Source organism: Phocoena sinus, chromosome 5 (assembly GCF_008692025.1).
Source record: "Phocoena sinus isolate mPhoSin1 chromosome 5, mPhoSin1.pri, whole genome shotgun sequence".
Classification (NCBI taxonomy): Eukaryota; Metazoa; Chordata; class Mammalia; order Artiodactyla; family Phocoenidae; genus Phocoena; species Phocoena sinus.
Genome location: NC_045767.1, coordinates 45,632,097 through 45,648,162, shown reverse-complemented (window position 1 = coordinate 45,648,162; position 16,066 = coordinate 45,632,097). Strand labels below are relative to the sequence as shown.

Below are 16,066 nucleotides of genomic sequence, written 5' to 3'. Positions count from 1 at the left end.
TGGCTCACAGGCCTAGTTGCTCTGCGGCATGTGGGATCCTCCCAGACCAGTGCTCGAACCCGTGTCCCCTGCATTAGCAGGCAGATTCTCAACCACTGCGCCACCAGGGAAGCCCCAGGAGTAATTTTTAAATAATTGTTCTTTTGATTTATTTTTACCTTGATCATGTACTATTTTGATAACAAAAAATAAAATGATTTTTAAAAAATTATACAGGGAATTGAAGTGTAAGGGACAAAACCATATGTCAAACCCAAGGACAACTATGGGTCAGCTCTAGGGACTATCAGTGGACCAAATGATCCTCACTTCTGAACAGGGATCAAGGGGATCAGATGCCCTCACTGATAGTTGAGTCCTTTGCATCAGGTTAACCTTGAGAGACAGTGGGGGGGTTTCCAAATTAGATGCTCGCTCCTGGGGCTGTGAGATGCCCCAGAATACAGCACACACCTCAGGGAGCCAGAGCAGAGATCCTGCAGCTTCACAGAGAGCCTCTGATCAAGTGCCATTCTAAATTCTGGCACGTGTTATGCCATGGAAAAAAAAAAAAATAGCATTTACTACTTCTGACTCTTTCTTAACTTTCTGTTGACATTGTGTTTTATCTAGATAAGAGGGCTGTTCCCTAAACTTCTGAAGTGATGTTCTCTGTCAATATCACAGATGTTGAAAATAAAGTCCAAGGTGGTAACTGAGTTAAAGCAGAAGGTCCATATTCCCTCCCGTAGTCTTCTCTTCCATTGCTGACCAAATCCAGGACTCCTCGGCTCCCCTGCCTAATGTGACCTAAACATACTGGGAGTGCCTTCACCATGTTATTGGCTGGGGGACAAATTCCTTCTTATTTTTTATGACCTGCTTCAAGAAATCATCACCTATGAGAAATCATCTTGGACCACCCTGCCCCCCACCATGCAGAGTTAATGACTCTGTATAGCTTCACACAGCATGCTATAGGTTCTCAGTAAATAATTATTGTAAAACTTAAGAAAAATACAAATTTACTTTATCGTAGGTTCTCATTTCTCAGAGTTACTCCATGACCTACCAGCATCAGTCACTAGGGAGTGTGATGAAAAGGCAGATTCCCAGGGGCTACCACCCTCCTCTTGAGTGAAGCTGTTTTGGGGTTGGGTCCAGGAATCTGCCTTTTATAAGGTACCCCCAGGGACCTCTTCTGCACACTGAAGTATAAGAACGATTGGCTAAGGCAAAGCGATGCTTCAAGCCATGTGTAGAGTTTTCAACCAGTCCCTGAAATGTTTATAGCCATTTGAAACTTTGCCCAGAATTATTTTCCTTGTTTGTTAAGATATTACCAAAAGGCTGGGATAAAAATAAAAAAGAGCAATGATCATAGGCCCAGAATAGTTGTAGATTAGAGATCTAGATGGTCAGCCCTCTTTCTCTTCTTTCATCAAACAGGTGTAACCTTGTAGAATCTCCCAAATAGGTGGAATTTTAGAGCTAGAAGGGACCCCAGAAATCCAGTCCAAGTTACAGATGAGAAATAGAGTTTTGACATGTGTGTCCATTTGGATCTTCCAAAAAATGAACAGCAAGACAAATTTAGATGTGCAAGAGATTTATGGGGAGAAGAGTCTGAAGAGTAATGGGAGAAGGAACAGGAGTAGACAGGCAGCACCTGCTGACCATGCTTCAGGTCTGACACCTGTGAGAGGCAAGAGGGAAGGACTGGGTAGAAAAACCTACAGACTACAGTCCCGCTAAGAAAGAGTCTTGGGCAGGCCGATGAAGAGCTCCTGAGCAGAGAGGGAACATTAGAGGAGTCTTGTGTTGGATGGAAATAGCCCAGGCTTGTTCCTCCCCCTGGGCTTGGTTGTTGGCTAGAGGCAGCTTGGGGGGATCATTGCCTTGGCAGGACTGTGATCGTGAATCTCAGGGTATCAACTGGCTATACTCCTCACCTCAGGTTCTCGGGAAAAGAGACCTGAACAGCCGACCCCACCACATGCTCCATATCACAGTTAGTACAGAACAAGGACTAAACTTTCATCCAGAATTCTTTCTGGATTTTTCTACAGAGCATTATTCCTTTAACTTCTTGATGCATCCCACACCCCCAACTGTTGTAGGTTTGAACTTAAGCTTGTGGATTCTAGAACTAGACTTCATGAGGGGTAGAGAAGGCAAGACTAACTGTCAAGTAAGAAAAGGAAAGGGAGAGATGCAGAGGGGATTTAAGATCTTTGTGGGTAAGAGTGAGACAGCTGAGTACGGTCATAGTTGGTCTATTTGTCTATCCAGCAAGCTTTCCATTTCCCTCCTTTGGAGAACTCTTCCCCCTTTCCACATGGTTCTCAGAGGGCTCTCAATCTTGGTGCTCTACTTCCCATCCCAGCCAGGAGTACTTGACCTAGGCTGGGGGAATCCTTTGGATTGATATTCAGTCATTAGGGGAGAGAAATTCTCTTTTTGCTGGAGTAGCAAAACTGTGATTGCAGGAACTAGGGCAACTGATGGTGGTGGTCTTCCTTGTTCTATGGGGGGAGGAGCTCTGCCGAATTGAGACAAGCAGAAGTCAGCAGAGATGAGAGGTGAGTAGAGAGAGTATGAGTCATGCGTGCTCTGAGGCCTTGCCTGGCTCCTATACCTCTTCCCTCCATTCTCGGAGGTCCTTCCCAGACACATGGGTCAGTGTGCTCCCTTTTACCTGGTACACTAGGCAGATTCTAACATAGCCCCAAATTCCCAGCCCCTGGTATATATACACCTTCTTTTAGTTATTCAATCAAACACCAATCTAGATTTCTCTGGAAGGGATTTTGCAGTTGTAATTAAGGTTCCAAGTAATATGATCACATGAGCCCCGAAAGCCCAATCAGAGATTGCAGATGGAGAAATCGGAGAGACTTGAAGTGTGAGAAAAACTCAGTGAGGGAGATGGGGGAGCCATGTACTAAGGAATGCAGGTGACCTACCTAGGAGCTGAGAGCAGTCCCAGATGACAGTCTTAAGATCACAAGGAACTGAATTATGCCAACAGCCTGAATTAGATGGGAGACGCATTTCTCCCCAAATCCTCCAGATGAGAACTCAGCAGGCAACGCCTCAATTTCATTCAGCCCTTGAGCAAGAACCTAGCCACGCCATACTGGCCAGTTTGTGGTAATTTCTTTATCAACAGTAGAAAATAAGCATACTTGGACTTGCTTTGCTTACACCTGAAGAAGTCCCGACTGAACACTGGGGAGAACATGGACCCCCTTCAGCCAGTGGAGACTCTACAGACTCTTGTTCTTCACACTGCTTTCCTTGGGTATAAATCTGCAGCTGCTGTTGATAGTGTGACGGAAGAATGCAAAAATACATTTTGATGGGGACAGAGGGAGCACGAAATGGCTCTTGGGTCTGAAGTGGGCTGGGGAGGAAGATCACCGAAGGAATGAAGTGGGGGTGGGGGGGCTTCCCTGGTGGCGCAGTGGTTGAGAGTCCGCCTGCCGATGCAGGGGACGCGGGTTCGTGCCCCGGTCCGGGAGGATCCCACATGCCGCGGAGCGACTGGACCCGTGAGCCATGGCCGCTGAGCCTGCGCATCCGGAGCCTGTGCTCCGCAACGGGAGAGGCCACAACAGTGAGAGACCCGCGTACAGCAGAAGAAAAAAAAAAAAAAAGAGGGGGGAAAAGGGTGGTGGGACCCAGAAGAGACACGTGTCCTGATGAATCTCCCTGCTTCCACCATTCTCAACAGCAGCCAGAGTGATCTTTATAAAATGTGGATCAGATCACACTCTGAGCTCTCCAGGGCTTCCCCTTTCACACAGGGTAAAAACCAAAATTCTTCAAGGAGACACGGGTCCTCCACGACCTGGTCCTGTCACCTCTCCTACCTGCTCCTTGCCCACACCGCTCACTCTGCCCCAGCCACGCTGGCCTCCTTGCTGCTCCATAGCCCAACGCACATTCTTGTGCCTCTAGGAGTCTGCTCTTAAACCTCTGCTGGGAGGGCTCTTCCCTGACACCCTTCATTCTTCACTCTTTCGTGTCCATCTGCTCTTCACTCAAATGTTACTTTCTCAGTGAAGCCTTCCTTCACTGCCTTGTGTAAAATTTTAACTCCATCCCCCCCCAAATATTCCTTCCTTGCTTTATTCTTTCCTTTTTTTTAGCATTTATCACATCCTAAAAGATTGTTTATTTCACATGTTTGTTGTCTGACTCTCTCACTAAAATGTCAGCTTCATGCACACAAGGATTTGAGTCTGTTTTGAGCATGCTGGACCCCCTGTACTGAGTACCGTGCCTGGTATATTTGCTAAATGATTGACCGAAAAGGGGATGTGTGCATAAGGAGAGATATATTTTACTTCATAAGGGTGATTTCTTTCCCCTTAAAAGAAATTGGTGGTGAGTAATGTGATCCAGCAATCCCACTCCTGGACGTATATCCAGAAAAGATGAAAACTTTAATTCTAGAAGATACAGGCACCCCAATATTCATAGCAGCACTATTTACAATAGCCAAGACATGGAATCAACCTAAGTGTCCATCAACAGATGAATGGATAAAGAAGATATGGTGTATATAAACCATGGAATATTACTCAGTCATAAAAAAAGAATGAAATAATGCCATTTGCAGCAACATGAATGGACCTAGAGATTGTCATACTAAGTGAAGTAAGTCAGACAGAAAAAGACAAAAACCATATGATATCACTTATATGTGGAATCTAAAATATAACACAAATGAACTTATTTACAAAACAAAAACTGACTCACAGATGTAGGAAACAAACTTACAGTTACTGAAGGGGAAGGTGTGGGAGGGATAACTTGGGAGTATGGGATTAACAGATACATACTGCTGTATATAAAATAATCAACAAGGATTTACAGTATAGCAGGGAACTATATTCAATGTCTTATAATAAACTATAATGGAATAGAATTTTAAAAGAATATAGATGTACACATATGTATAACCAAGTCACTTTGCTGTACACCTGAAACTAACACAGTATTGTAAATCAACTATACTTCAATTTAAAAAAAAGAAAGAAATTGGTGGTGGGTATATTTTTAAGAAAGCTAGTGAGCTGGCCATTTATTCCCTTTAGCTACAAAAGTCCAGGACAGCGGACCATATGGTTTTGCAGTTTGCTTTGCATATGGAGCTGACAGTAAAGACTGCTGTGATAAAAAAGAAATATTGCCAGCCTGACCTCAGGACTCTTCCAAAAGCAAGATTATGTGTGTTATTTTAAGAAGTGAGGGGTGTAAACAACAGCTCAACTGGGTCTTAAAAGCTACAGTGAAAAATCCCTAGCAACTCCCAAAATATTCCCTGAACTATAAATAGCTACATATATTTTATGTATGTATGCGTAATATTCATTTTTATTGTGTTGGTGGTGTGGGCCATTTAATACAAACCCATTTGTTTATGATTCATCAGACACTTTTCATGAGCACAGATTTTGTGCCAGATACAATGCAAGGTACAGGAGATATAAAAGTGAGCAAAATAAATGGGCTTTTAATTACTTGGGATTAGGTTCAGCTACGTATAACAGAAAAACCCAAACAAATGAGAAGTGTATTACTCCTTTACATAAAAGAGGACCAGAAGTACACAATCACAGGTTAGGATGGAAGATTCATGCTGTAGGGAGCCAGGCTTTTGTATCTTTCTGCTCTGCCTTGCCAGCTGCAAAGCTTCATTCTTGATGTCTCCTCATGGTCCAAGATGACTGCTAGAGCTCCAGCCATGACAACTCCATGACAACCCCATCAGAAGGATGGGGTTCTATCAGTAGCCAGCCAAGGATACCTACTCGTCCCTTTGGCCAGGGGTGAGAGTCTCACAGATGGTGGGTGGGATATTACATTTTTTGGGAAAATAAAGTAGTCACCACCCTGTATCCTGCCATCATGTCATCTTGCATCACTTCATGGTTGTTTTACATATTTGTTACTAAATTGTGAGTTTCCTGGGGCAGGGACCATGGCTTCTATATCTTCACATCCCTCCACCCCAGCGCGGTGATGGATGATGAAGGGAAGGGCTTCTGTAAATGGAAGTTGTTGAATTGAAGGTGAATATGAGTCAGATAAGAGAGTAACAAATTCTGTAGATAACACCTGAGGAGAGAGAAGTGGGACTTCCTGGGAGTCTCATGGGTTCCAACTTTAGGCTCTTCTGAGACCCATTATCTCTCTCATGAGGGACTCTGAGATTCAGTGAAAGGAACACTGAAAATCAAGAGATAAAGGCCCCATTGTGGCTCTTCCACACAAGCTGTGTGATGGTGTAGAAATCAGTAGACTCCTGGGGCCAAAGTTGCCTTATTTATGAAATGAAAAAGATGGTCTTTGTGGTATCTTGCTTATAATCTTAAAATTCTAAGAATATAGTCATCTTTCTTTCTGACATTTTTCTGGCTCCTTTTGAATCTCTGTTCAACATTTGAGCAATGTCACAATCTGGTATCATTTTTAAAGGTCATTGTATTTACCTGGCACAGCTTAGAAATTCTATGGTAACCTTTTCAATTTAAACCAAAGACTCAATTTAGAGAAAAAGAACATTGGACTGAAAATCAGGGGGCAAGCTCTAGTTTCCATTCTGCCCTAATGGGATGAAGGATATTGGCAAAATTGCTTAAAATCTCTGAGCCTTGGCATCCTCATTTGTATATAACATAGCTGGTATAGATCCGGTAAAAGGCAAGATTGTAACTTTCTAAGGTACTGGCACAGGGGAAACAGCCTGTTTCTCTTTTTTCCTGTTAGTAATAGAACCATCTATATTCTAGCTAAGCACAAGGCAGCCCAGCCAGAGACTGCATCTCCCTGACTCCCTTTTGGCTCTGAGATTAAGTGTAGGCCTATGGGTGCTGACAGAAGTGATATATACGTCTTCCAGTTCATCCCCAACCTAAGCACAAGCTGCTCACCCTGGACCTCTTCTATGATGGTAATAGTAACAACCATAGCAATGACCTTGGGCCCAGTAAATGGAACACTGTAGTGAGGCAAGGGATGAAGGGGCCCTAAAGTAGAGTAATCACAAGGAAAGTGGTTTGGAAGAAATGATTCCAGAAATTTTTAGGAAGTACAGAGAGCAGGCGTGCCCTCAACTCTATGAAAGCGAAATGCTCTTTCTGTTGTCGCACGTTCATTCCCAGGAGAAGTTTATTCGAGGTTGAGTTCAAGAGCTTATTTCTGAAAGCAGAGAGTGGCTGCAACCAGCGTGGCCTGTGGCTTGCAGCTCCCTGTCACCCGTATCGCAGCTTCAGGCAGCACCTTGCACACCTCGTTACACCCACAGCAGCAGCAAGACTACCTTAAACTCCTCCCCCACTTTTTCTGCTATTAAGTTCACATGATTTTGTTTGTATCTGTAGTTATAGATTTTGATGCTCCTACCTGGAGTACTTCTCTGTTAAAGTATTTCCTGTGAGAGGTATTAAGATTTCTTTGTATTGATTTTTTAAATAATTTTTTGTATTGATTTTGTTCACAAAGGAAGTATTGCAACACATATGCATAAGTATTGACCAGATTGGCTAACCAAGGGAGCTAGCCCTAGTCTTTGTGTTCCAAGAAGCTGTAAGCAAGTCATTGGAGCTTCAAAATGTGGTCCCTCATCTTTTTTTGTTTGTTTTTGTTTTTTGGTTTGGGGGTTGTTTTTTTGTGTTTTTTTTTTTTGTGGTACGCAGGCCTCTCACTGTTGTGGCCTCTCACTGTCGTAACCTCTACCGTTGCGGAGCACAGGCTCTGGACGTGCAGGCTCAGCGGCCATGGCTCACAGGCCCAGCCGCTCCGTGGCATGTGGGATCTTCCCAGACCGGGGCACGAACCTGTGTCCCCTGCATCGGCAGGCGGACTCTCAACCACCGCGCCACCAGGGAAGCCCCGGTTTTGGGGTTTTTTTTAAAGCTTTTAAAAAAAAATTTTTATTAGAGTATAGTTGATTTACAATGTTGTGCTAGTTTAAGGTGTACAGCAAAGTGAATCAGTTATACATATACATATATCCACTCATCTTATGCAGAGGGTGATACTCCCTGGAAGGCAGGCAGGCCTGTTTCTGTGAGTGTTGGCCTCCGCTAGTGAGAGGAGGGGCTCTCAGTAAGAGCCTTCTGAAGAGACTGCCCTTACCTTTCAGCTAAGTCTCAGTCTAAACAAGTTTGGGAGACAGTTGAGCTTCAATTACTCAGAACTTTATGCCTCACAGCTCAGTGCCATGTGCAGCTAGGTGTCTAGCAATGGCTGTCTGATGGGTAATGATGAGATTTTCTTTAAAAAAATGAGTATCTTGGCCTTCATTCCAAGCCCATTTGCTTGCAGGAGCCCAGCCTTGTTTGGGACCTGTTTTAACCCATTTCCATAAAGAAAGGAACAGCAATCACAAGACCTCTGCTCTTCCCAGGAGTTTCAGCACCCAAATTCAGGACTTCCTTCTTAAGGTTTAGCTAGTCCTCTGTTCTGACTTGGTGCCAGGAGAGTTGGAGCTGCTTCATGTGCAGGGACATGAGTCAAGCAGTGACCTTGGCCTATCCATGTTCTGGTATCCCAGGATGCTATGCTTCTGAGGTGGGGTAGCATGGACACCCCCCACCCCGCTTCAGTCATGCCAGCTGGAGAATCCACTGGACTCTTCCGTATCCCCTACCCCACACCTAGTGAGTCTCTGCCCTGCCACTCTTGCTAATTGGCCACTCTTGAACCCACACCCCTTCCCATTTCCCCTGCTCTGACTCCAGCTCACCCCGAGCTCATCCCCCTGCCTCCCACAGTTTTCTCCCTGCCCCATCGCATCTGGACTCCACACTGAAGTCAGGGCAGTGGTCCCCAAACTTATGAAATGGAGAATGTCTTAATCAAGATTCTCCAGAGGGACAGGGCCAATAGGATATATATGTAGAAAGAGATTCCTTATGAGAAAGTGTCTCATGTGACTATGGAGCAGAAAGGTCCCACAGTGTACCATCTGCAAGTTGGAGACCCATGGGAGCTGGTGGTGCAAATTCCAGTCTGAGTCTAAAGACCTGAGAACCAGGAGAACCAATGGTGTAAATCCTAATCTGAGGGCAAGAGAAGACTGACATCCCATCTCAAGCTGTCAGAGAGTGAATTCTCCCTGACCCAGGCTTTTGTTCTATCCAGACCTCCACTGGATATTGGATGAGGCCCACCCACACTGGGGAGGGCAATCTGCCTTACTCAGTTGACAGATTCAAATGTTAATCTCATCCAGAAACACAGACACACCCAGAATAATATTAACCAGATATCTGGGCCCCGTGTGGCCCAGTCAAGTTGCCATGTAAAATTAAACATTATGGAGAGTTTTATTCCCTGTAATTTCAGAGAGGTAGAATCTTGTAAGAAAAGCTTCCTGCGTGGCACAGAAGCCACAGTTCCTCAAAGTATGCACCCATATGCTTTTAGAGCCTGAAGCCCTGGGCAGCCAAGTGTTAAAAATGTAGGTCCTGGCCTCTCCATGCCCCAGCCGTACCACATCAGGATCTCAGGGCAAGGTATGGGAGTCTGCATGATCACCATGTGCTATGTAAACAGGATAAAGTCTAAACTCCTTAACATGGATGCTGGACCCTTGAGTGTCTGACCCCTGCCCACCTGTCCAGTGCTGGGTCATGCTGTCCTCCCCGTCTTGCCAGTGCCCCTCACCAGGCTCTGGCCAGGAGGACTCCTCTTGCATGTCCCCTCCCAGTCCCCCCTATTTCATGCCTTTGTGCTACTTCTTGCTCCTGGCACTGCCCCTACCTGTATTTTCTTCTCCTTTCTCTTCACCTGGATGACATTTGCTCATCTTTTCATACCCAACTCAAGTATCTTCTGCACTCTGATGCCTCTCTGCTTGGATAAAGAGATTTTTCATTCATTCAACAAATAGTTACAGAGTCCTTTTCACACGTCAGGCACTGCTCTGGGATCTAGTAGTGGACGCAACAGACAAAAGAACCTACCCGCGTATAACTCATACTCTAGAGAGGAAGACCAATAAGCAAATCGAAAAAAAAACAACACGTAAAATATATGATATGTCAGATAAAGGTGACATGGAGAAAAATAAAGCAGGAAAAAGTATGAGGAGAGCAATGATTTGGGGGGTAATCAGCGCAGGTCTCACTGATAAGGTGGCAAATGAGGAGAAACCCAAAGAAGAATGGTCCTCCCAGAAGAGGCAACAATATACACGGAGATGCAGTGAGAGAGTGAGTGTGCTTGGCATGATTGAGGCACGGCAAGGATGTCCATGTGGTTGGAGTGGAGGGAGTGAGAAAGAGAAGAAGATGAGGTGAGCTCAGAAAGGGCCTGGGGAGCCAGAATATGTAACCCCCTTCTGGTTGCCGTAGGCTCTGACATTTTCTGCGTGGTTAGTCATCAGAAGGTTTTGAGCAGTGGGGAGACATGATTTGACTGACTTTTTTTTTTTTTTTTTTTGACTGACTTTTAACAGACTTTAGATGGCAAGGTAGAAACAAGGGTTGAGGCCATTGTAATGGTCCAAGTGAGAGGTGCTCATGACTCAGATTAAGGGCAGGATGGGATGGTGAGAAGGGGCGAGATTCAGGATTGGCTGATGGAGTGGATTTAGGATGTCAGAGACAGATTTGAGGCAGAGACGGCTCTAAACTTTTTTTAACTGTCTTTTTTTAATGTGATAAAATATAAATGACATAAAATTTACCATTTTAAGTGTACAGTTCAATGACATTAAGTACATTCAAACTGTTGTGCAACTGTCACCACCATCTGTCTCTAGAACTTTTTCATCTTCCCAAACTGAAACTCTCTACTCGTGAAACGCTGACCCCCCAGAACGCCCTCCCCCCAGCCCCTGGCAACCACCATTCTGCTTTCTATCTCTGTGAATTTTGCTACTCTAGGTACCTCATACAAGTGGAATCATACACCACATTTGTCCATTTGTGACCGGTTTATTTCACTTAGCTTAAGATCTTCAAGGTTCATCCATGTTGTTGCGTGTGTCCGAATTTTTTTCTTTTTAAGGCTGAGTAACATATCATTGTAAGTATATACCACATTTTGTGTATCCATTTATCTATCAATGGACACTTGGGTTGTTTCTACCTTTTGGCTAGTGTAAATAATGCTGTGAACATGGTTGTACAAATATCTATTCAAGTTCCCGCTTTCGATTATTGGAATTGAAATTCCAGAAGTGGAATTGCTGGATCACATGGTAATTCTATGTTTAATTTTTTGAGGAGCCACCATACCATTTTCCATAGCAGCTGAACCATTTTACATTCCCACTAGCAGTACACAAGGGTTGCAATTTCTCCACATCCTCATCAACACTTATTTTTTGTTTTTTGATGATCATCATCCTAATGGGCATGAAGTGGTACCTCATTGCAGTCTTTTTTTTAATTTTTAAAAATTTTAAATTTTATATTGGAGTATAGTTGATTAGCAATGTTGTGTTAGTTTCAGGTGTACAACAAAGTGATTCTCATTGCAGTTTTGATTTGCATTTCCCAAATAATTAGTGATGTTCAGCATCTTTTCATGTATTTATTGATAGCCTCCAAAATTTGACGTAAGCAGCTGGAAGAAGGGGGTTGCTATGGAGCGAGATGGGGAATAATGTGGGAAGAGCAGGTTTTGAAGGAAAAATCCCCAGAATTAAATTTGAGGTGCATGTTAGATAGAGGAGATATTGGTAAGCAACAGGACATGAATCTGACATTCAGGTGACAGGTCCAGCCTGGACACATAAGTTGGACAGTCATTAGCAAAAAAAAAGCATACATAAAATCATGAAATTGAATGAGATCCCAAGAAAGTGTTTGTAGAGATGCGAAAGCCCGAGGCCCAAGTTCTGAAGCCCTTCTATTTGAAGGATGAGAGGTGAGGAAGAACTAGCCAATCAGATGAGAAGGAGTGGTCAGTAGGAGGGAAGCCAAGTGAAGACAAAGTTTCGAGGAGAAGGAAGTGATTTCTTATGTCAAATGCTGCTGAAAAGTTAAACAGATAGATTGAGAATTTTCTGTTGATTTAGCAACTTGGAGGTCATTAGTGAAACAGTGACTGTTGTTTTGGTGGATTAGTGAGGTTGAAAGCCTGACTGGAGAGGGTTCAGGAGAGAAGTGGAGGTGAGGAATTAGTGACAATGGGTATAAACAAAGTATTTGAGGAGTTTGCTATAAAGACATGCAGAAAAGTGGGAGATGTGGGATCAAAAGAAAGATTTTTGTTAATGATAAAAGTTATAATACACTTATATGTTGATGGGAGTGATCCATTAATGATGATGCAGGAAGGAAGGGAGAGAATTACTGGAGCAATGTGATCCTTCCCTGTGACCCTTGTGCCTTTCTCTAGAAGATTTCTAGCAAAGCACCTCAAATACCACTAAATGTACTAATTGGCTTACTTGTCTCTCTCTCTTTTCACGTGTTAGTCAGGTTTTCTTGCGATAATGCTGCGTAACAAACAACCCTAAAAATCTCAGCAGCCTACAAGAGCAGTGCTTTATCTCCTGCTTAGGTTGGCTGCTGTACAGCTGCTCTCTACTGGGCTTGGCTGAGCCAAGCTAACTCCAGCCTTTGGGTTGGGGTCCAGCCTGTTCCACGTGTCTCTCATTTTGGAACCCATGGCTACCCTAAATGAACTCTTCTAGAAGCAGAGCAAGCCAAAACACATAAACACACTTAAAGCCTCTGTTTGCAACAAGTTCACTCTCATTCCATTGGCCAAAGCAAGTCACAGGCAAGCCCAAAAGGAAGGAAACGTAAATGCTGTCCATAGACTGGAAGGGCTATAGCAAGGAAGGAAAAAATGGAAAAACAGGGCAATCTACCACGTTCTGCTAACCTATAAGCCCCTCAACAGAATGATCTTATTTGTTCTGTTTTTCTAGTGCCCAGCACCATGCCGAGCGTGTAGTAGATGCTATAAAAATATCGAATGAAAGAATATCACCAGGTTTTCTCTAAACAAGCTAATTGTTCTATTTCTTTTAATTTTTAGATCCAAAAGGATTTGGGTTTCAATCCCAGCATCTGCACTTTTTAACATTATTTTATTTATTTTATTATTTATTTTTAACATTGTCTTTTGGCAATAATAGTAAAAATAATAGCAGTCAGAATTTCTCGAGTGTTTACTCTGTGCTAGGAATGCTGCTAACGGTTTTAGGTTCTGTATGTCATTTTAACCTCCAGACAAATCTATGAGGTAGACATTGATCTCCCCGTGTTACAGAATCAGAGAGGTTCAATAACTCCCTCAAGCTAGAGAGAGGTGGAGCTACAATGTGAACCCAGGTCCAGCAGGATCCAAAGCCTCCTTTTAAGCACCATGCTCTATCCCTCCTAGATGTTAAATTAACCCCACCCAATGTCAAACAGGAAGAAGCATAAGAATGTCCACTTTGTAAAATTGTTAGATTTATTGACAAATAATATGTATATCACCTGGCCCAGAGAAGGTTATACTCTGGGCACTCAATAAGTGTTATTTCCTGTTTTCCTTTTCCATTTCACTTCTGACTCCTGCTGCCAGACTCGATGGAAACTTTCCTTACGATCTGATGCTCAGAAACCATTCATTATAGCTCTGTTAAACTTACAATACTCGACCTCTAAGACCTTAACAGGCCCGCTGCAGAAATTTTCTCTGAACTCACACCATTAGCAGTGAATTTCTAAAACCCTTGGGAAGACATTGCAACTTGCTCAGTATTTCTCTTGGCTCCTGAATTATTCATGTCCCTTGATGGATTCTGAAGTTGGCCTCCTCCTGAGGGAGAAGATTCACAAATAAGGCTTGGGTCAGTCACTTTGAAGTTTCAGTTGAGTAGGTGGTGACTGAAAGAAATCAAGCAGGTGGCAGCGGAAAGGTTGCCAAGTGACCTGCGAGTCATCAGGCCCAGGAGAAGGGTGGGTATGCTCAAAATCTGCTCAACAATTTCAGACTCTGAGGGTGGGGTAGGGTGGGGAGGTAGAGCAGATTGTGTCTCCAAAAAACAAGGGACGTTCCTTTTTGAGGGCACAGTGTGAGAAAAGAGAAGAAAAAACCATTTAATAAGTACCTACTATGTGCCAACAACTAAAAGATGTAATCCTGTTTGATCCTCAAAGGATACAGGTCTGGGTTATCTCTCTTTTACAGGCAAGAAACTGAGGCTTCAAGAAGTGAAATAACTTAAGCAATTTTTAAAAGATCAGAGTTGAGAAGTATATGTATCAAACAGAGCTAGTTTGTCTGTGAATGACAGAAAACCCAGTGCAATCCTGTTGGAATCACTGCAGGGCTGGCACGGTCTTCCACTGTGTCAGAGACCCCGGTTCCTCTTATCTTATTGTCCTGCCAACCTTAGCCTGTGGCGTCCCCTTCATGGTTCAAGATGAACGCTTGAAAATAGAAGATTCATCTCGGAAGGAATAATGACACATCTGCTTATATCCAACTAGGCAAAACTTGGTCACTTAGCTGCTCCAAGTTAGAAGGGAGGCTGAGGAATGTGGCAGTGTGCCCACAGACAAGTTAAGCTTCTATTTTCTAAGGACAAAGGAGAGAAACAGATCTTGGGTCCACCAGCAATCTCTGTTACCAGGAAGTTAAATCTAGGTCTCTCTCACTCCAGAGGACCCCTACTCCACCAGTTCTACTATACTGCCTTCCCTAAGAAGAGTGCCATTGCCACAGAAGTCTCCATCAGGCTTAAAGTGCCCTGTGGACAACCATAATAGGAACAGCCAGGTCCCATAGGTGCTTACGGTGAGCCAGGCATTATGTGATGAGCCGTATAGCACTGTCTCATTTAATCCTTCAGTAACCTCGTAAAGCAGGAACTTTATTCTCCCCATTGTACAGATGAGGAGACTGAGGCCCAGTGAGATTATATGGCATGCCCAAGGTCACACAGAGCAGATAGCATCTGGATCCATATGTTGTATGGCATCCATACGATGGCAAAGAGGATCTGCACTCAGGCAGTATAGATCCAAAGCCTAGTCTTTTACTTGTTATGCTTGTCTGTTTCATGTGTGTTCCCACTTCAGGACCTCTACTCCTGCAGGTCTCTCTTCTGGAATCCTATTCGTTCAATCTCTTGCCACCCCTTACAAAGTTCTCGTTCAGTCTAACAGGAAACACACTGAGAGTCTGGATCAGGCCAGCCATTGTGCTAAGTGCTTGGGGAACTAAAGAATATATCAGCTGAGGTCCCTATGCTTATGAAGCTCACATTTTACTTTGACATCCAGCATCTGAATGTCCATACTATGATATGAAAGGGCCGTAACAACCAAGTGGTTCACGGTGCACTGGAGGACAGATGAATGAGATAAGTTTCTAGTATCTGGAGGGAGCCAAAGGACACTTTACATAGGAGGTGAAATTCCTTATGCTTTCCCCCAATTGTTCCAAGTAAAACTCATCTGTCTTGAGTTATACCGTTTCTTCTGTTTCTTTTCCTTTCTACTAAATCTTCTTATCTGCCTTTCTCTAGTGCCCTCCAGGTTACTTTGATCCTGTTTGCCCATCTAGTCATCTGCCTACTCTATCCCTATTCCCTTCACCAGTGGTTTTGGGGAAGAACGGCACACGTTCTTAATCTCCCCTTCCCCACCCTCCATTCTCTTTAACCACACCAGTCTGCTTCTGCCCCCAATACTATACCAAGAATGACCAAATGCTCTGGCTTTTTCCCAGCCTGCAGTTAAAAGTCCAAGTCCTTTTCTCTGGACAGAAGGTAATATTCATTATGTAGTTATTGGGTATCTGATGTCTCTATGCAATATCTCATGTAGCCCTCAATGTAGCCTTAGGAGGTTGGTGCTATTGTTAATCCGATTTTACTGTTAGGAAACTGAGCTCCAGACAGGTTGAATCACCTGACCCAGGTCACCAGCTAGGAGACAGTGAAGCTAGGACTTCAGCTGAGTTTGGCTGGTTCTGGAGTCCAAGCCCTTAATCGTTACTCCTTCAAAAAAACAGGAGAGGGGCTTCCCTGGTGGCGCAGTGGTTGAGAGTCCACCTGCTGATGCAGGGGACGTGGGTTCGTGCCCCGGTACGGGAAGATCCCACATGCCGC

The 16,066-nt window shown here is 43.9% G+C and overlaps 1 protein-coding gene across 1 annotated transcript in view; it reads left to right on the top strand.

Annotated features, from left to right (window-relative positions):
- FAM184B (family with sequence similarity 184 member B) overlaps positions 1-16,066 on the top strand; it is a 112,637-nt gene that overhangs the window by 26,236 nt on the left and 70,335 nt on the right.